The sequence below is a fragment of the Toxorhynchites rutilus genome, chromosome 3 (genome assembly GCF_029784135.1).
Source record: "Toxorhynchites rutilus septentrionalis strain SRP chromosome 3, ASM2978413v1, whole genome shotgun sequence".
Lineage (NCBI taxonomy): Eukaryota > Metazoa > Arthropoda > Insecta > Diptera > Culicidae > Toxorhynchites > Toxorhynchites rutilus.
In genome coordinates this window covers 178,763,495-178,785,067 of record NC_073746.1, presented here as the reverse complement: position 1 = coordinate 178,785,067, position 21,573 = coordinate 178,763,495, and positions in this window count along the sequence as shown.

Sequence of the window (21,573 nt, the reverse complement as noted above, 5' to 3'; positions counted from 1 at the left end):
AGCCGACGTTATATAGTTTCGGCCGCCAAAGTGATCGAGTTAGCTGCCAAAGCTGCTCGCGATAAGAAAACCCGCATTCGGAACAGAACACATTCGGCTCGGTGGACATCAAGACAACAGGCAGTTGCAGCGAGTGGCGAGTGGCAAACGCAAATCGGCATCAGGTAGCAGAAGAAAAAAGTTTGTTCTTTATACAAACTGCTTTGGTGGCAAATCCAGAACAAGGCGGCATCGAGGGCGTTCGAAATGGTTTTTTTCAAAACCACGAGTACTAAGTTTTCTAAATTGGAACCATTCCATAAAACAAGGCGCTTTTCAGGGCCATTAAACCTTCCAAAAAATAGTTTAGGAAATACAGTTCAATGCTTTCTAAAACATTATCCAAAATAATAATAAAACACAAATTGATTTTTTCATAATTTGTTCGCCAGGATCTGATGAGTATGTGAATTTGGCAGTTGTTCTGAGCTTATTGATAGTTGGGGACTTTCCTGATTATTCAATTTTCACCAATTCTTAAATAGTTTCCAGATTGAAAGTACAGTAATTTACAATTAGTTCGAAATTTAGCTAATTGGACGGACATGTAATGCGACTTATTAAGTTGGACATTTTTGTAAACATAGAGATCCAAATTATGACCCCACATTGAAAGTCGACACTGTACCACTGTCATCGCAAATGTTCAATTACAGGTTAAAATCGCCTCCAATGCGATACTGAGTGGCGCTTTGACACGTCGCATTGAATTTAATTTACTGTACAACATGTCACAAAGCTGGATGGGAAGAAATTTTCCAACTGTGAAAGAAGTGGCGATTGGCAACAAATCGCTAAACAGGACGGTTTAGCCGAACAAGATGGGGATATCGAGTGATAACAAAACAATAAACTCTTTAGATTGAAGATAATTTTGTGATCCTGAAAAGGACCCTTTTTAGCCTGCATGTGAATCCAACGAGCGAACAAATCGTAATGAATGTATTTTTTTGCCATCGCTGCCTTTTAACGGTCATTCGTTCCTCTCGTTTGACTCGCCCCTTTGGCTGAGTCTGCCGATTTGTCTCTATCCTGTGAGTGTGTACCGCTAGATAATATATAACACGTATAAAACACGCGGACCCCAAAAAAATATCTTATTTTCTTTCAAACCGTAAACCCGTGTGGTTGTACGGCATCGGCATCGTAGACGTAACAAAGGAGGACAAGTTAAGGGAAAGGCAAAGTCTCACTCGAACCGTGCAGTTCCCCAAAAAAATATCTTATTTTCTTTCAAACCGTAAACCCGTGTGGTTGTACGGCATCGGCATCGTAGACGTAACAAAGGAGGACAAGTTAAGGGAAAGGCAAAGTCTCACTCGAACCGTGCAGTTCCCCGTAGGAGTATCCGCCAATTGCTCAGCAAGGGTAGCTAGGCCGAGCGCGTTAGTACCAGTGCACCAGTCCACCTTCTTCTTCTTCTTCAATGGCATTAACGTTCCTAGAGGAACTTCGCCGTCTCAACGTAGTATTACTTGCGTCATTTTTATTAGTACTTAGTTGAGATTTCTATCCCAAATAACACGCCTTGAATGCATTCTGAGTAGCAAGCTCTAGAATACGCGTGATCACAGTGCAAGTCGGAGGAAATTTCTTTGACAAAAAAATCCCCCGACCAGAACGGGAATCGAACCCGAACACCCGGCATGTTAGTTATGACGCTAACCACTCGGCCAAGGGAGCAACCAGTCCACCTAGCCGGCGTTATATAGTTTCGGCCGCCGAAGTGATCGAGTTGGCTGGTAAAGCTGCTCGTGACGATAAGAAAAACCGCATTCAGAACAGAACACATCAATACAACAACAGGCAGTTGCAGCGAGTGGCGAGTGGCAAACGCAATCACAAAACGGCATCAGGTAGCAGAAGAAAAAAGTTTGTTCTTTATACAAACTGCTTTGGAGGCAAATCCAGAACAAGGCGGCATCAAGGGCGTTCGAAATGTTTTTTTTTCAAAACCACGAGTACTAAGTTTTCTAAATTGGAACCATTCCATAAAACAAGGCGCTTTTCAGGGCCATTAAACCTTCCAAAAAAGAGTTTAGGAAATACAGTTCAATGCTTTCTAAAACAATATCCAAAATAATAATAAAACACAAATTGATTTTTTCATAATTTGTTTGCCAGGATATGATGAGTATGTGAATTTGGCAGTTGTTCTGAGCTTATTGATTTTCACCAACTCTTAAATTGCTTCTAGATTGAAAGTACAGTAATTTACACTTATCTCGACACTTAGCTAATTGGACGGACCTGTAATGCGACATATTTAATTGGACATTTTTGTAAACATAGAGTTCGGGGTCCAAATTATGACCCCGAAAAGCCGACACTGTACCACTGTCATCGCAAATGTTCAATTACAGGTTAAAATACAATCCGATACTGAGTGGTGGTAATGCGACGTGCCATTGAATGTAATTTACTGTAAAATATGTCACAAGCTGAATGGGAAGAAATTTTCCAACTGTGATAGCTGTGGCGAGTGGCAAATGCAATCGCTAAACAGAAAGGTTTAGCCGAACAAGATGGGGATATCGAGTGATAACAAAACAATAAACTCTTTTGATTGAAGATAATTTTGTGATCCTGAAAAGGACCCTTTTTAGCCTGCATGTGAATCCAACGAGCAATTTTTTTGTATCTCTTGAAATAACCGATATAGCGCTTTTTTCTAAGTTTAGTTAGGGTCACCATGAAAAAAACTGTTTTTTATATTTATATTTCAACTTTTATTTTCAATTTTTGTAACTTTTATATTTCAAATTCTACATACAAACTGTCTTCAAAAGTCTTTTAGAGCTTACTAATACAAACATTTTGCGATGCAGAACTTGTCAATAGATCAACTCCACTCAAAGTTATTGATATTTCTTCCCAAAAAATACGCTCTCTTCAATTGTTTGTCATTCTTTCTGGGGCAAACATAAATAAAGTTTATTGACGGCATTTGAAAGAGCATATTTCACTCTACATTTTGTGTGATTTTCAACACTATGTTATTTTTTTCGTGTATGAGTAGATTAAAATTGAAATCATGAGTTTTTGGGTAAAAACCATCAATAACTTTAAGTAGGATTAAGATATTAACGGATTCTTCATCGCAAAATGTTGGAATTAATAAGCTCCAAAAGTCATACGAGAACAGTTTTGATGTAGAATTTGAAATATAAAAGTGAAAGCAAAAAAACCGGTTTTCATGGTCACCCTAATGCAACTTAGATAAATAGCGCTAAATCAATTATATTTAAAGATAGAAAAAAGCATTGTTCTACAAAGTTGTTTAAAATAACTGGGGCTACAACATTGTCGAACTATATTCATCTCTATCTATAAAGATAAGAAAATTAGATTTTTTATTTCATCGAAAATTTTGGTCACCCTATTTTTGATAACATAAAAATGAGCGCTTCATCATTTGTAACAACTTTGTTTAAGACTGTTTTTGTCTAAAGAACAAATATCTCCCACAAAGTTTTTTTTGTCGCATTCTATCTAAGTTGCATTAGGGTAACCATGAAAAAAGGGGTTTTTTTAGCTTTAACTTTTGTATTTCAAATTCTACATTAAAACTGTTTTCGTATGACTTTCAGAGCATATTTTGCGATGCAGAACTTGTCAATATCTTATTCCTACTCAAATAACTTTGATGTTTCTTTACCCAAAAACACATGATTTTATTTTCAATTTACTCAAACACAAAAAATAACATAGTTTTGAAAATAACATATTATATAAAGTGAAATTAGTTCTTTCAAATTCCGTCAACAAACATTTTTTAGGTTTGCCCCAGAAAGAATTACAAACAAATGAAAAAAGCGTGTTTTTTGGGAAGAAATATCAATAACTTTAAGTGAAGTTGAAATATTGACAATTTCTGCATAGCAAAATGTTTGTATTAGTAAGTTCTAAAAGTCTTTTGAAGACAGTTTGTATGTAGAATTTGAAATATAAAAGTTAGAGCAAAAAATATCGGATATTTAAAGAGTTAGAAAAAACTTTGTTCTACAATGATATCTCAAATAACTGGGACTACAACATTGTCGAACTATGTTTACCTCTATCTATAAAGATAAGAAAGAATTTTTATTTCATCGACAATTATGGTCACCCTATTTTTGATAACATAAAAATGATCGCTCTATCGTATGCCACAACTTTATCGAAGACAGTTTTTGTCTAGAGAATAACATGACATGAAGGGGTTACTCAAAAATTTTGAGTGATTTTAATATTGTTTTTTTGGGAGTGGACTTTCATTTTTGTCAATATATATTTGCAAACGTGCTCCCGTGGCCGAGTGGTTAGCGTCACACCCAACATGCCGGGGGTTTGGGTTCGATTCCCGTTCTAGTAGGGGGAATTTTTCGCCACAGAAATTTCCTTCGACTTGCACTGTGCTCACGCGTATGCTAGAGGGACACCTCAGAATGCATTCAAATCGTGTTATTTGTCATAAAAATCTTAACTAAGTACTAATAAAAATGACGCAAATAATAATACGTTGAGACGGCGCAATTCCTCTAGGAACGTTGAACGTTTAAGAAGAAGAAGAAGAAGATATGTTTGCACACATTAAAGAAGTTATGTCAAACAAACAATTCTATAAAATGACGGCAGTAGTTTTTGATAAAATAGTCCAGAAATTGAGAAAAATTTCTAAACATCCAAGGTGGGCTTTTTATGCCTATCATTGTAAGATGGTTCTTAAACATATTAGGCTGTCAAAAAAGTCCTGCGGTATTTCCGCGAGGTGTCGTTGTAAGCGCGTAGTTCTAGTTGTATTCATTGTATCGAGTCATACTATAGCTTGTTGGAAAGGTATTTTTGCGCGCTATAATCGCTCCTTGACAGTGTTTTGTTTGGTTAAGTCGTTCGTAAGTTATAGTGTCGCAAATATGGAGCAAAATAAATAGAAAATCCGACATATTTTACAGTACTACAATGACAAAGGCAAAAATGCATCTCAAGCTGCCAATAAAATTTGTGCAGTTTATGGACCCGATACAGTTTCCATTTCCACCGCACAACGATGGTTTCAACGTTTTCGTTCTGGTGTAGAGGTCGTCGAAGATGCGCCACGCTCCGGAAGGCCTGTCGTCGAAAATTGCGTCAAAATCGCTGAATTAGCCGAGAAAGACCGGCATGGTAGCAGCCGTAGCATCGGCCAAGAGCTGGGGATAAGTCATCAAACCGTTATTAACCATTTGAAGAAGATTGGATTCACAAAGAAGCTCGATGTATGGGTGCCTCACTCGTTGACGCCAAAAAACATCTTTGACCGTATCGACGCATGTGAATCGCTGCTGAATCGCAACAAAATCGACCCGTTTCTGAAGCGGATGGTGACTGGCGATGAAAAGTGGGTCACTTACGACAACGTGAAGCGCAAACGGTCGTGGTCGAAGCCCGCTGAAGCGGCTCAGACGGTGGCCAAGCCCTCATTAACGGCCTGCTGTGTGTTTGGTGGGATTGTCAAGGAATAATCTATAATGAGCTGCTTCCCTGTGGCCAAACGCTCAATTCGGACCTGTACTGCCAACAACTGGACCGCTTGAAGGTAGCACTCATGAAGAAGAGGCCATCTTTGATAAACAGAGGCCGCATTGTCTTCCATCAGGACAACGCCAGGTCACACACTTCTTTGGTGACGCGCCAGAAGCTCCGGGAGCTCGGATGGGAGGTTCTTTTGCATCCGCCGTATAGTCTGGACCTTGCACCAAGTGACTACCACCTGTTTTTGTCCATGGCGAAGAAGCTAGGTAGTCAGAAGTTAGCCACAAAAGAGGCCTGTGAAAATTGGCTATCCGAGTTTTTTGCCAATAAGGAAGCGAGCTTCTATAACAGGGATATTATGAAGTTGGCATCTCGTTGGGAACAAGTCATCGAACAAAACGGCGCATATTTGACTTGAAACAGATGATTGTAACTAATTTTATGAACAAATGAAAATTCAAAAAAAATACCGCAGGACTTTTTTGACAACCTAATATATGAAATCAGGTCATATTTGATCCTACTTTTTATTTCATGCAGTATCGGGTCGATCGGAATATAGGTACCGATTTCTTGGTTTTTATGGATTTCTTGTCGTATTTACGTATTCGTGTACTGAGGGAACAACTGTGGATAACCCGATGGTATCATTTTGAAAAATTCATCTAAATTTAATGCTCTCGCTATATTGATGCAATCTGGGCTATTTTAATTCTTGTTCAGAATTTTAGAGAAACGTTTAATTCTATATATTCTGACATTTACCATTTCAATCTAATACGTATTTATTACAATTTATGTAATAAACTGTTGTTGGTTTTTGGTATTTATTCCACGATAATATAAAATCAACCATGAACTGCAGAGAATGTATTCAATTTCAATTTCTAGGATTCAATCTTCTCGAAGACACAAATTAGATTAATGCACGCAGTTACTGAGTAAAACTTCGACTAAGTATATATCACAGCACGGTAATCAATCGTGAATTTCTTAGTTTGCCCTTCAATAATCGCATGCTCTGGATTACATCTTAATCCCTGCAATCGGTAAAACTGTCACTGTCCACATCCGTGGAATGGTACCAATCAGCCTTCTGGCCTTGCTCGTGCGATGCAATTTCAGAATGCCAGCTTGATGCTGCTTGCGCTTGCGCTGTGATTCATTGCTGGAGATTTGCATTGATTACATCTTACTTTGTATCGCCAGTTTCAATAACTTCAATCGCTCAAGTCCGCCAATGCGTATCACCGGTTTCTAGGTTCAACACGGCCGTCGTGTAAAAAAGAGGAAGAAAAAATTATAACTATCAGATTGAATTACGAATCAAGGGTACCACCGGGGGTTTACAGTGGAGGGAACGTTCATACATGGCTGCGGTCAGTTTGTTGATATGCACACGGGGCTACAGCAACGCCTCAGCAGCGACTTTGAACTTCAGTTACGCACTGAAGGTCGGTATCGTTTACGCGCAAGTTTTCTAGAATTTCACGGAACTGATAAACTTGCAGCACGCATGCAATTGCATGAATTGAAACGCGAATAGAAATAAAGTGAGTTGAGGGGTTTTCCATAAAAATCGTTGAGTATAATTTTCATGTTGATGATAGATTAAACTGGAAGATGTTTAATACAAATCGATGAGACTGTAATTTGATTGATGTAATATCTACTAAATGGCCCCTCTTCTTGGATCTCAAGAATGACGCTACCTATCATTGAATTGATAAAATATCAAATTTACCCTTTTTCATCAAACCCTTTAAGCGACAATAAAAATATTACAACTAAGATTATCCTTCCAATATATAATATAATCTTTAATTTTAAACATTTCCTAGCGATACTCTCGTCTCGTGAATCATTAGCAACAAAACCACAATACTGTTTGATTCACATAGCAGACTCTACACAAACGAATCATTCAATGCTGATTTACTAAGCTTAAGTTATTATAATTTTTCAATAATAATGGAATGCGATTCCAGCGGCTAACCCTACCGGCATGGAAATAATAGTGATCATCATCTCACTATTGCTGGGTATCGGTGCAACCAATCGGAGAGGCTAGATTAATTTATGATTCTGAATAACCTCACGCGAAACGTTCGCTTGTTTATACAGCCGATGCAGCAGGGGTGGGAGACGCCGAATGTATACTTCCTTCAAAGGTGTTGTGTGTATATTGTTGTGTCGCGATATTGAATTCCTTAGCCCAGAACCGGTAGCGTCGAACAGGGCAACCGTGTCCAAGACCGCGCGCTCATCTTGTGAACGCAGCAGAGCAATTCCAAATGAAATCGTTTTTTGATTCCAATGAAAGTGTGTATTCCGTTTGGGTAAGAGGAAATATGAGTTTTCCACAGCAATTGGGAATTTTTGACTCAAGCGTAACTTTTGAAAAGGGCGTATCGATTTGAGTAAGAGAAATATTTGATAATTTATATCCCAAAAACTATGAGTCGTACCGAAATAGTGTCTGGGTCCAAGATGGGCCCAAGATGGTAAAACTATTTTTGACAAACTTTGTGGAACATCGAATTTTTAGGAATTTTCGAAACATCGAGTTTTTGTATGTTAGCAGTCATTTTTAATCACAAATTATGAATCATGATGTTATTTAAAACATAAAAGGTTATTATCAATCTCCTTCTAAATGCAACCATTCTCGAGATATTAAAAAAAATATTTCTAATTTTTTTTTATAGTAAATAACCCCTTTTAATATGTTTGTCGTGTTATACCGTCATGTTCATGAAATTTTATGAATTTGCTTATAATTTCCAAAAACTTTTCCGAATACATCATTGTGGTTCATTTTTTGACTCATTTGTGTAACTTTTGAAAAGGTAGTATCGATTTTAGAAATATGAGTCGTACCGAAGTAGTGTGTTAGAAAGAGTTATAGAGTATTGTTGGCTTAATTTGAAAAAAATATACACTGAGAAAAAAAAATTAGTACTATTTTTTTTATTTACAATATAAAATTTTAATTTGCGATATAAAAAAATATGTATTTTTTTTATATTTTTTTCAATTTTTTCATATAAAATAGAAGTCATGTAGAAAATTTAAAAAATGGGCCCAAGATGGTAAAACTGTTTTTGACGAAATTTGTGGAACATAGAATTTTTAGGAATTTTCGAAACTTCGAATTTTTGTATGTTAGCAATCATTCTTAGCCACAAATTATGAATTCTGATGTGATTTAAAACAAAAAAGATTATTATCAATATCCTTCTAAACGCAACCATTCTCGAAAATAATATTTCTAATTTATAATCTTTTTTATAGTTAATAATCTCTCTTAATATGTTTGTCGTGTTATACCGTCATGTTCATGAAATTTTATGAATTTTCTTATAATTTCCAATAATTTTTTTGATTGATTGAAGTTTGTATTAAGATAAAAAATATTTTTTAGTTTCGCTACGTTTTGTATTAACCCACATGTCTTCGAATGTTTCGTAACGTAACTCCTAAACATATGTCTTTACCATAACGATGTATTTGGAAAAGTTGTTGGAAATTATAAGCGAATTCATAAAATCTCATGGACATGATGGTATAACACGACAAACATATTTAAAGGGCCTATTTACTATTAAAAAGACAATAAATAACAAATATTTTTTTAAATATCTCGAGAATGGCTACATTTAGAAGGAGATTGATAATAACCATTTTTGTTTTAAATAACATCAGGATTCATAATTTGTGATTAAAAATGACTGCTAACGTACAAAAACTCGAAGTTTCGAAAATTCCTAAAAATTCCACAAAGTTCGTCGAAAATAGTTTTAGCCCATTTTTTAAATTTTCTACAAAACATCTATTTTATATGAAAAAATTGAAAAAAATATAAAAAATACATATTTTTTGATATCGCAAATTAAAATTTTATTTTGTAAATAAAAAAAGAGTACTAATTTTTCTTCTCAGTGTATATTTTGTTCAAATTAAGCCAACAATACTCAATAACTCTTTCTAAGACACTATTTCGGTACGACTCATATTTTTGAGATATAAATTATCAAATATTTCTCGTACTAAAATCGATACTACCTTTTCAAATGTTACACTTGAGTCAAAAAATGAACCATAATGATGTACTCGGAAAAGTTGTTGGAAATTATAAGCAAACTCATAAAATTTCATGAACATGACGGTATAACACGACAAACATGTTAAAAGGGATTATTTACTATAAAAAAAATTAGAAATATATTTTAAATATCTCGAGAATGGTTGCATTTAGAAGGAGATTGATAATAACCTTTTTTGTTTTAAATAACATCAAGATTCATAATTTGTGATTGAAAATGACTGCTAACATACAAAAACTCGAAGTTTCGAAAATTTCTAAAAATTCGATGTTACACAAAGTTCGTCAAAAATAGTTTTACCATCTTGGGCCCATTTTTTGAATTTTCTACATAACTTCTATTTTGTATGAAAAAATTAGAAAAAAATTAAAAAATATGTATTTTGGATATTGCAAATTGAATTTTTATTTTGTAAATAAAAAAAAGAGTACTAATTTTTTTTCTCAGTGTACATTTTTTCATATTAAACCATCAATACTCTATAACTCTTTCTAAGACACTATTTCGGTACGACTCATAGTTATTGGGATATAAATTATCAAAGATTTCTCTTACTAAAATCGATACGCCCTTTTCAAAAGTTACGCTTGAGTCAAAAAATTCTCAATTGCTGTGAAAAACTCATATTTCCTCCAACCCAAACGGAATATACACTTTCATTGGAATCAAAAATACAAAATGAAATCGTCCTAAAAATCTGCATTTTTAGGACGATTTCATTTGGAATTGCTGAGCAGTGAACGTGCTTTTGGCTCTCAGAATGCCGAATGTGTCATCGGGAGACAATGCGACACGTTGCCCACGAGGGACTGGAAATCAGCGCGGCGAATAACCCACAATTGCGTCATTCATGCTTTTACTCACAGGATCTAAAATTAGATTACCAACTAAAACACATGTTGGAAAATAATCAAACAAAAAAGGTTAAAAATATAAAGACAGACGGAAGAAAATTGCTGACCAGACGAAGTCCGTTGATACGACTCACACAAACCTCATTTTGTAATGATATTTAAGATCCATTCGATGGTTAAGAGCAAGCACGAGCATATCTGCTGTTCCAACGAAAAAGCCACGCTCACCGCAAATCCAGTTCACTTGAAATACAACTTTGAGTTGCTTCCTGTACCAGGAAACTATCGACCGGCCGTAAACTTAAACTGTACGAGCACACTTGAGGCGGAAAAAGCCCCCATCACACCTTCTGTTTATAGTAAATATAGACGAACGATCGCTCTCTACACATACAGATTGAGGGGAGGGTGGCTCTGATATCAGTAGTGCATCGATTTATGCTTAATTTCAATTACCGAACTCGAAGTAGACTTTGTCAATTCAAAATTCCTTTTTTCAAAATTGTTATTCAATGCTAAAAATACGTTGTCATTAACATTATGTTTATACGAAAAATAACATCTTTGAATAAATACGTTGGTCATTCTTGCCATCTGTTACACGCAACCACGACAGGAACATCTTCTTCTTCTTGAATGGCGTTAACGTTCCCTTGTGGAACTTTTGCCGTCTCAACGTATGCATTAACTAGCGTCATTTATTAATACTTGGTCGAGATTTCTTAAGCCAAATAACACGCCTTGAATGTATTCCGAGAGGCAAGCTCTTGAATACGCATGACCACAGTGCAAGTCGAAGGAAATTTCTTTGACGAAAAATCCCCCGGCCAGAACGGGAATCGAACCCGAACACCCGGCATGATAATGTGAGACGCTAACCACTCGGCCACGGGTGCACACGACAGGAACATGTTCTTCAATTTTTCGCTTGTGATCAACTTTACGATTATGTAACAGATACCCGGAAGACATTCACCCGAACACAACAAATACCCGAATGTAACATTTACAGCAATATTTCATCAAGAGGCATTTTCAAATTTTGTTCTGTTTAGCGTTAATAAATTGATCACATCCATACATTATCTGGTACATATGCAAAAACTCGTATATTGCGTGGATGGAGTAAAAAAACAAAGCGGCGTAACGTACCATGTTTTTCAAAGTTATGAACAAAATATATACTACATAGGCTAAAAAGTACCGGGATTTTTCAATATGCTAATTGATGTGACTTTTCACGAAATAAGTTTGTATTTTAAGACTGATTAGTAGCCGAGATAAAAGGAGATACAGATATCATGATAGTAGCATGCAAAAAAAATCAATTAATCAATTGTTAGTATATGGGGAAACGTGGATCCATTGCCACACTCCTAAGTCCAAAAAGCAGTCTGCAATTTGTACTGTATTTTAAGTATAAAAAAGTTTTGTTTGTTATACTGTCCTGTTGTACAACGAATAGTAATCTTTCCAACATTTGGTGGCCTTAGTGACAGCGATGATGTATCTGCCACTTTCGATGATTTTTTTCGGATCCCTCAACATAAAAAGGAGGGAGTATTTTTGACTAGACTAGTCGAAAATCCTATTATTTATCGAGTTGGAACTGTTTCAGTGATGCGGTATTTAACCTGGTACGGCCATAACAAAGAGCTTTAAACGCGTTTTTCTCGAAATTAGCATTTTCAAACTGGCGTACACGATATCCCAAATTCTACTGAACCGATTCATGTCGAATTCGTATGGATACAATCTACAGGCCTAGCTATCGCATAAACCTCTAAAATATGATATTTTTAAAGTTTTACTATTTTTGAAAAATCGGGAAACGTAAGAAAAAACGTTTTAAACCGCATTTTGTTTTTCAAACAGCCGCCATTTTTTCAAAAAAGATGGGTTTGACTTGTCCGAGGTTCACGCGATAGCGGCATCTTTACTGATTCGGAATCTGTTGGATTTTTTTCTTGTTTCAGATAACCAGAAGGGCTGGAATCGTGTACACCATGCACAACTTTTTTATGAACCCTCTCACTTCATCAGCTCTTAAGTATTCTAGTTATGAATATTTTCTCTCTGTTCAATTTTTGCTTTATTGTTAAAAGATAGATGAACAAATAATGATATATTGAATACTTAAAAATATTCTTTGTTTTATTCTTACGGAACTCAAAAAACGCCCGAAATGTGTGCCTCTACACTAGAATACCCCCTTGAAGCAACTCGAACGTGGTTGACTTGGAACGTCAACGTAGCATTAGGAGAGACTGCTGACAACTTGCTAGTTGGAGCGAGACCGAATGTTAGAAATCGTAAATTACTTAGTTATACACAATAAGTTATAAACGAGCGGGGTTATTTTGCAACATCTCCACTCTCCATAATGCCCGTACGAACGAACGCTGCAGTTGCATATCGAGTGTACGATTTACGCACGTCTTATTCACAGTGGTATTCAAAAATCATACCTCACGACTCCACTCGGTCATTGGTAGCTCAGCGCAACAATTCACAGAACAAATGTATTGGAGAATGGGTATGCTTCGAATTTTTGTTAATTCGAACCATGTATGGAATAGATAATCATTACGATAGCACAGGGATGGCCAAACGGTAGTTCGGTCCCGTCAGCTGGTCTAGGGTAGTGTCACCTCCAAACGCAATGGATTAAGTATCCCTCCACCGTATGACGTGATCATTTTATAAGGTGTTTATGCAATTAGTTTTTTTTATCCCATCGGTTTATTTTATTAGGCTTATTTAGCAATGCAGCTGCAACAGAGCCAAATTTATTCGTGTACATTTTTATCTGACGATAATTTTGATGTATATTACACAGTAGCCATTTTAGCCGTAAGAGTATTCCTATCTTATCGATACACATTTTTATCTATTACACAGCAGCCATTTAGGCGTAAGAATGTTCCTATTCTATTCTATTGTTCGAATGTTCACAGTTGAACTGTTCACAGCGGGACTGTTGTTATGAGGCTTCTATTGTTGTGTTGTTAATAGTGCCAATTATCGATGCAGCAGACCGTAATGTGAGCGGTAAGGGACTGGGATTACCGCTGGAAATAACGCACAAAGATAGTCAATTGAGGGCCCTGAGTTATGCACTCATGATTGTTCGCTTAACAGCGGACGCGCAACCAAATAGGCTACGATGACCCCAACATATTAGTTATATCTTCATTATTGTCTCCGTTTCAATATTTTCCTTCAGATTGTTAGTTAATTTATATTAACACCAGTTTCAATAGCAACACCAATTTCAAAAATGTTCTCGGCAGGCATATAATTTGTTAATTAACCAATTGAAAATGCTTGAATCATCCGGCATAAGGTTTCGAAAATCAATGAAAACTGTTTTTTTTGGAGAAAACGTCACATTTTAAGATTACGAATGCGAGTTTTAATGCAGTATTGTTATTTTTATTTCAAATCTATGAAGAGTAATGTGAAATAATTGAGCAGATTTCTTCCAAGAAATACAGTCATGAAATTTATAAAATTCTAAAATTAAATATTAGGCTCTATTATTAAGTATTATTAAGTCTATTAAGAATTTTGCTCGTTAGCTCTATTTTGCGGTAATAGATACAGTCGGGTGAAAGCTATCGGCATGTTTGTTGCATTAATTTGCTTTGGTAAACATTTCGGCAACATTTCAAAATATGCAATTCGCAACAAGTCAAAGATGACGTTCGAGAAAGAACTCAATTCGATAAGTTTCTAGATTACCATATTGAGATTCTAGGGATAGAATTGTTTCCATTAGAAAAAGATCCATTACTAACGAAATCGACTGTTATGCGGAAACATTTCGAATCGATCGCAATCACGTTCCTTATGTTGGTGGTCATCAAACTCTAAGCAGTACCACCAATTGGCATGGTTTGCTAGAGTTTATCTATCAACTCTTTGCAAAAGTGTTTACAGTGAAAGATTGTTCTCAGATTGTTGGCGTACGGAGCAAAGCGTAATCGGTCGGTTAAAAAAAATTGTAATAAATGTAATAGTGTTGATGAATTCATTTATGAGTTAATATTAACTCAATTAAAAAAAAAAAAATGAATCTTGTGTTAATGAGCATTTATTGATTTTTTCCTAATATCTGGTATCCGGCCAGATAGCAAATATTGACCAAATAGGTCGGATACCGAATATTTAATCTTCTAGTTCTTAATCTCTTTAATCTCTAGTTCTTATACCTCTAGGAAATTAATGTTTTGTAGAAATATAAACTGTATAAATGACAATTTCTTTAAAAAAATAATCGACATTGATTGATGAGACGTTACAGGAAATAAAATATTATTTATCAATTATTTGGTGATTGTAATTACTTTTTTAAATAAGTTATTGAATATTTATTAGTATGTCATATGATTTTCCTTTAATAAACTTTCTTATATTCGAGCATACGGTCTCACAGACCAAGAATCAATAATTTTGTTTTGAGGAGGCTGAGAAAAATGACTATCGAAGCTGAATGAAGTTGAAGAAAACATATTTCCTGGAGTTTATTCATATAATTATATTTTTTACATGTTAAATAAATACCAACAACGCTTAAAAATACACAATAGCAAAATTACAGAGACGCGCACAGTCTGTTACACCGTACGCGAGTATACGAGTTATGATTTTGCGTCGGAGTACAGGAGGGTTAAAACTTTGTTTCATTGTCTAGTACAATATTCATTTTCTAGCGGCTTTTTGATACAGTTAACGATGGTAGGCCTAACATTTGCACAATTGGTCGCCCGTAATGCCCAAAAGTTTGGCCACCCCTGGTATAGCACATAAAACAATTCTAAGAGAACTTCCAATTCGATAGGTATGCAAATCATCAATATTCGTTGGCAGTCAAATTTTTTATTAAAGTTAAAACTATTTAACCCTCCTATACTCGCGCATACAGTCTGACAGACCGAGACTCGATGATGTGGCTCAATTAAATGATCATTATAACAGAATGAAGATGAAGAAAAAACTATTTTCTGGAGTGTTTTCATTCAATTATATCTACGTTATATTATATTATATATATATATATATCTCAATTATATTATACGCCTAAAATGACACAATAGCAATATTACAGAGACGCGCACAGCCTGTGAGTACACGAGCTACGATTTCTCTCGCGAGTACAGGAGGATTAATAACAATGTGACATATTTTTCTTAATTGGCACCCTAACCGAAGGACGTAGTTTTGACGTCAGTCTAGATGATTTAGATGAAATACAGGAGTCGAAATTTCTTAATACTGTGGAAAAATACTATGGTACTGAGTTGGAGTACATGAAGAAAGGGAAACATAACATTGAAGCCCATTCCTGAATTATGAGAGATTCAAAGTGACATTAGTGAAAAAACTTTCTGTTCGTATAGATTACAGGAATTATAATTAATAAAATAAATAGGAGGTACGAATAATCCATACCAGTTGCACAACGTTGTGTGTACCATACCAGTTGCATATTTTCAGAAAAGGAAAATAAATTTCTAGAATGTAAGGAATTCATGGAGCTTGTTGATTATATTTTGTGTATGCCTGGTAGTATCGCATCAGTTGAAAGGTTTGTTTACGATTGAATGATTTTACGAATGTTTGATTGATTAGTTTTATACTCGATTACATTCACTCAATAAAATTCTTCGGAACTCTTCAAAAAATATCTAACGGTTGTCTGCTAACTGGGCGGAAGGCAAAGCCCAGTTTTCGAATTCTGCTCGTTAACTGGGCTGACTTTTCAAACGTCAAAAAACACCGAGGGGAACTTCAATAATGCACTCAAAAAACATTAATTGAAAAATATGGAAGGACAAAACAAAAACTACACTGAATGAAATGATCAGTAAATATAACGAACTTTTGGAAAAATGCAATCAATCTAGTGTTCTTTTACCTTGATTATTATTGATTTAGTGTACAATAAGAAATTGTTAAACATATATGTCAAGCAGCGAATATCGGCTACATTTACCCATTTACCCAGAAAATACACGTATTACAATTAAATCAAAACTCTTACCTCCGTTTTGCCTTATGGAAACAATAAAAATATTTAATACGCACTTTTCTCACCACAGTCTTCAGATATGACACATTCAAATTTACGTATGCTATCGAGTAAAATAGACTAACCTCTGGTAGAGATATCCATTGAATCTGACATTCATTTTACAAAACAGCAAACATTAAATCGCTTAACTTGACATATTAGAAATCGTATAAAGGGTGTGTCACATCAAATTGTATCACGGAAAAAACGCTGTAGAAATTTAATTTTTAGGAATTATATCTTCAGCTTTCGCTTATAATCAGATAAGAGTGTATAGATCACGTTGGCCATGCTTCACTGTCAATTTTTCGTAAATTTGGAAAAATGTCGTCGAACGAAAAAGAGCGTCGTGAATTAATCCTGCGCACTCATTTCGAGAATCCGGAGTTGTCACATCGGGACATCGGTAAGATGCTGGGAATCGTCCAAGTCCACGGTCAGCAGAGTACTAAAACGATACTTCGAGAATCTAACCATCGACCGGAAGGTGAAGAACTTCAAAAATGGATGCTCCGTCAGTGAAAAAGATCACAAGCGCGTAGTTAAGCAGTTTAGACGTGATCCGAGAAGTTCGGTCCGGGATGTCGCCAATAAGCTGAATTTGTCAAGCTCATTCGTCCAGCGGACCAAGCAGCGGGAGGGCCTGCGTACATACAAGGTTCAGAAGGCTCCTAACCGCGACGAAAGGCAAAACATGGTGGGGAAGACGCGAGCCCGGAAGCTGTACACCGAAATGCTGACGAAGCCGCATTGCCTGTTAATGGACGACGAAACCTACGTCAAAGCGGACTTTCGTCAGCTGCCGGGCCTGTTGTTCTTCTCCGCAGAGGCCAAATTCAGCGTTCAGGAGGAGATTCGCAAGCAGAAACTATCCAAGTTTGCCAAAAAGTACATGGTGTGGCAAGCGATCTGCTCTTGCGGAAAGCGGAGCGCCCCCTTCGTGATGACCGGCACGGTAAACGGGCAGGTTTACCTTAAGGAGTGCCTACAGAAGCGCTTACTACCACTATTGAAGCAGCACGAGGGCCCGACCATCTTCTGACCGGATCTCGCTTCGTGCCACTATTCAAAGGACGTGTTGGAGTGGTACGAAGCCAACGGGGTCACCTTCGTGCCAAAGGAAATGAACCCGCCCAACGCACCGGAGCTTCGCCCAATAGGGAAATATTGGGCGATTATGAAGCAGGACCTCCGGAAGAACCCAAAAGTTGTCAAATCGGAGGCGGACTTCAAGAAAAAATGGATTTCTGTAAAAAAAAACTACAACCTGACGTTGTACAGAACCTTATGGACGGGGTAAAGAGGGAGGTGCGAGCATACGGGCTTGGGCTCGAAGTATGAATAAAAAGAAAATGCCAAAAGTTGTTTAATAGTTTCTATTTTACTGTTTAAAATTTTCAAAAGGATCGGTCTACTGGGCGAATTTCTACAGCGTTTTTTTCCGTGATGCAATTTGATGTGACACACCCTTTATAAAGTGAGATCGAATCAAAATCATATACAATGTCGATCAAAGGATACATTGTGTATATTTGAAATCGTAGAAAATGCGAAAACCACTACATTATTGATCACTACAGATTAAGTCTTAATTAGATGTGACAAACGTCGGTTTTATGATATACACTGTCGTAAAATCGATCTATACGAAATCATTTATGCATATCAGGCTGATGCAGTTTGTAATCCGGATGAACATATCGATTAAATCAATTCAGTACTGCCTAAAAATTGTATTACCCCAACAAACATTAAATCGTATAACTTTTGCACATGCTAGGACGTATATAAATTCTTATCAAATAACAATCGTATAAATATCGATCAAAGGATGCATCATGTATATCTGAAATCGTATAGAATGCTGAAACACGATTTCCTATATTATTGATGGAGTCGCATATCAGCATAACGCTCATCCTAGTGTCGCGATATGCAATATTCTATACACACATTTTATTCATTTTACATAGCATTGTCGAGTCAAATCGCATATCAGTGCTAAAAGCATCGTACATCCTTATATACGGCGTTGTATGCGTATAAAATATAGCATATACGTATATCGCCTCCATTTTTCCGTGTATATGCCAGTTATATGCATCATATATCATCCAAATTAGTCTTCGATATATATATATCGCCTCCAATTATGGCTACTCATACGATTTAACTCATATTAGATCGTAATTGAGGCCATTTTACATCGTATTAGGAATTTGACATATCAAGATCCGTGATGTCGTATGTACAGGCAAATTAATCTGTACCAGATCAGCAGTCCTAAAAGTATCTTTAAATTGGTAAAATTTAAATGAAAATTCTTACTTCATGTTATTTGATTACTTAAAAGCGTAGCACTGAACCTAATTTGGCCATATTTCGAGTCATTTCCACTAAAATACAATAGATGATCAGAAATGACGTATTCAATTGCATCTCTTTCATTTCATATGTACAAGTTTTAACTGCTCTGAAATTATATTTCGGAACGCCGTGCGAGATAGTCGCTGCTAAACAATCTAAGGAATCAGAGCTCGAATCCCATCGGAGCAATTTTCTAAATCATCGCCACCACTCGTTTTAATCATTTATACCTATCAGGTTGTTTCAAAAGATTACCCTCAAAGGCCAATCGCTTCTTATTGTCTGACATCATGCTGAATAGTATATTCTTCACCATCTTAATGATTTTCACACAAAAGAGATGCCTCATCATGCATGGGCTGGTATACTCGGCATACACTGTGTCGTGCATATGCTCACACGGAGCAACTGCGCTCATGATGCGCTATCGTTTTCGTTATCCTACGCAGGCCACTCGATGACCTTTCGTATGCACGAGACCGTCCTACAGGCTTACGAGACTGTGCTTCGCCTTGCGTTCCACCATTCGGCGAGCACATCGCATGCAGTCTTTATGCGTGTTATCGTATCTCTCTCATGCAGGCCACTTGGTACCGTATCATGCGCGTTATCGTATGCCCCTATTACGCAGGCTGCAAGACTGAGCTCCACCTTGCTTCCAACATCCGTGACCACATTGGATGCGCCCATCATGCTCTCGTTCGTACGGAACCACCAAAGCACAGATGAGTTAAAACTTTTACAACGTCCTGGTACATCATTTATATCCCATAAATGTTCTCATACATACAACATACATACATACGATTCGCAATTTATGCAAGTTGGGTGCATCATATACCACCCAAAATATTGGATAAATGATGATGTATATACACTGATTATACGATTTAATATTTGCTGGGTTCTTCAATAAGTCTTCAACTGGTCCACTTCATCTATTGCACGAATATTGTGCCAGCGAAATTCTTCCAATTCTTGTGCTAATCAAACACTCTAGACGGCACCGGCAACATAATACCATCGCAGATATGCATTACCAACTCACCAATCATTCAGCAGTAAAATAGTTCGAGCGTGGAAGTGAGCCCATCTGGAAAATTGTGCCAGCATAAACAAGTGCCCAAGTTCGAAAAGTCTCGGAGTCATCGCCACACAGTTCATTTGCACCAAGTTCCGATTTTATGCTTTTCATATTAATCGATTACATGTTGTATGTTGAAAATTTATTTGATGGAAATAGATGAACAAAACATAACCTTTTTTATCATTATTGCAAGAACTGAACATACAATAACAATACAAAAGCAACTCGATATTGATAAATTGGACGTCGGTCCGAAGTCCCGAAAACTAGATCGATGTTGAGCCGATATTCTGCAATAAATGTTGACATTTGCATTTACCATTTACCCATATAGAATGTACGAATAGTTAGTAAGGTAGAAAATGACTATCGAATCGGTACTAGTCAGAATAAAATTTGTTATACACTGAGAGAAATAATTAGTAAATATAACGAATTTTTTGGTAAATACTACCAATCTATAGTCATTTTCGACCGTACTAATAAACACATATGTCAAGCAGAACCATGATTCGGAAGCCCAATATCGGCTACATTTTCTCGCCGATGCACGTATCAGAATTATATCCTTATTATACCTCCGTATTGCCTTATGGGAACAATGAAAATGGTTAATACGCGCTTTTCTCACCAGTTTTCAGATATGACAATATCCAAGCTTACTAATGTTATCGAGTAAAATATACTAATCTCTGGTAGGGATGCGGGTTTGTTGACAATATGTACAAAAAATTTGTACATTCTACTAATTTTGCATTACCAAATGTATTTGGTAGTTTTCGACCGAGGATTTTTCTAAGTGTATAAATACGTACTTATTATTTCTCTCAGTGTATGGATCGTTATAGATCTGTGATGCATTGGAGTATCCCTCACCAATGTTGTTGTTTATGTTATATTTGACCTTTAACTGATTTTTAACTGGGCTCTGGGCCTGGGCCCAGTTAGCGAGCGCCCAGTTAGTGGACAAGTGCTGTATATAGTGAAATACAGATTTTACCCTCTTTATTTCACTTATCCTGAATCAATATTTTGCATGATAATTGAATGCCTTAGAAGACCAAAACTTTTTAGAACGATCTGTAAATGATTCTGAATAAACAACTATTTGAAATTAGTGGAGGCGATATGGCGTAGTGATAACATCCATACCTCTCACACTCTCACACTAATGGTAATAAAAAAAATATTTTAAAACCAACAAGTGTGTATTATTTACAGTAGAAAATCAGAGTCATATTCAAACACCCAATGAATTGAATTCTCAAACATTTTATAACTAGATTACCACTTACGTTCCATTTTCAACATTAATCGTCATCCGGCTCTCGCCAATTTTCAACAAATAGAATTTCGCTGTTCAGTGTCGGCAGCGATTATCAACTTGCAGTAGAACCACCCTCTTCGGGAACAACCGTCGCAAAAAAAAATAAGCCAAACTATTCCGCCTAGCCCAAGCTGATCGTGCTTGGGTCTACAACAGCAGAGCTCAATATTCATACGTTGGCTATGGCTCAGGTATTGGAGCTTTGGGCCGTCTGTTTTCCGCAT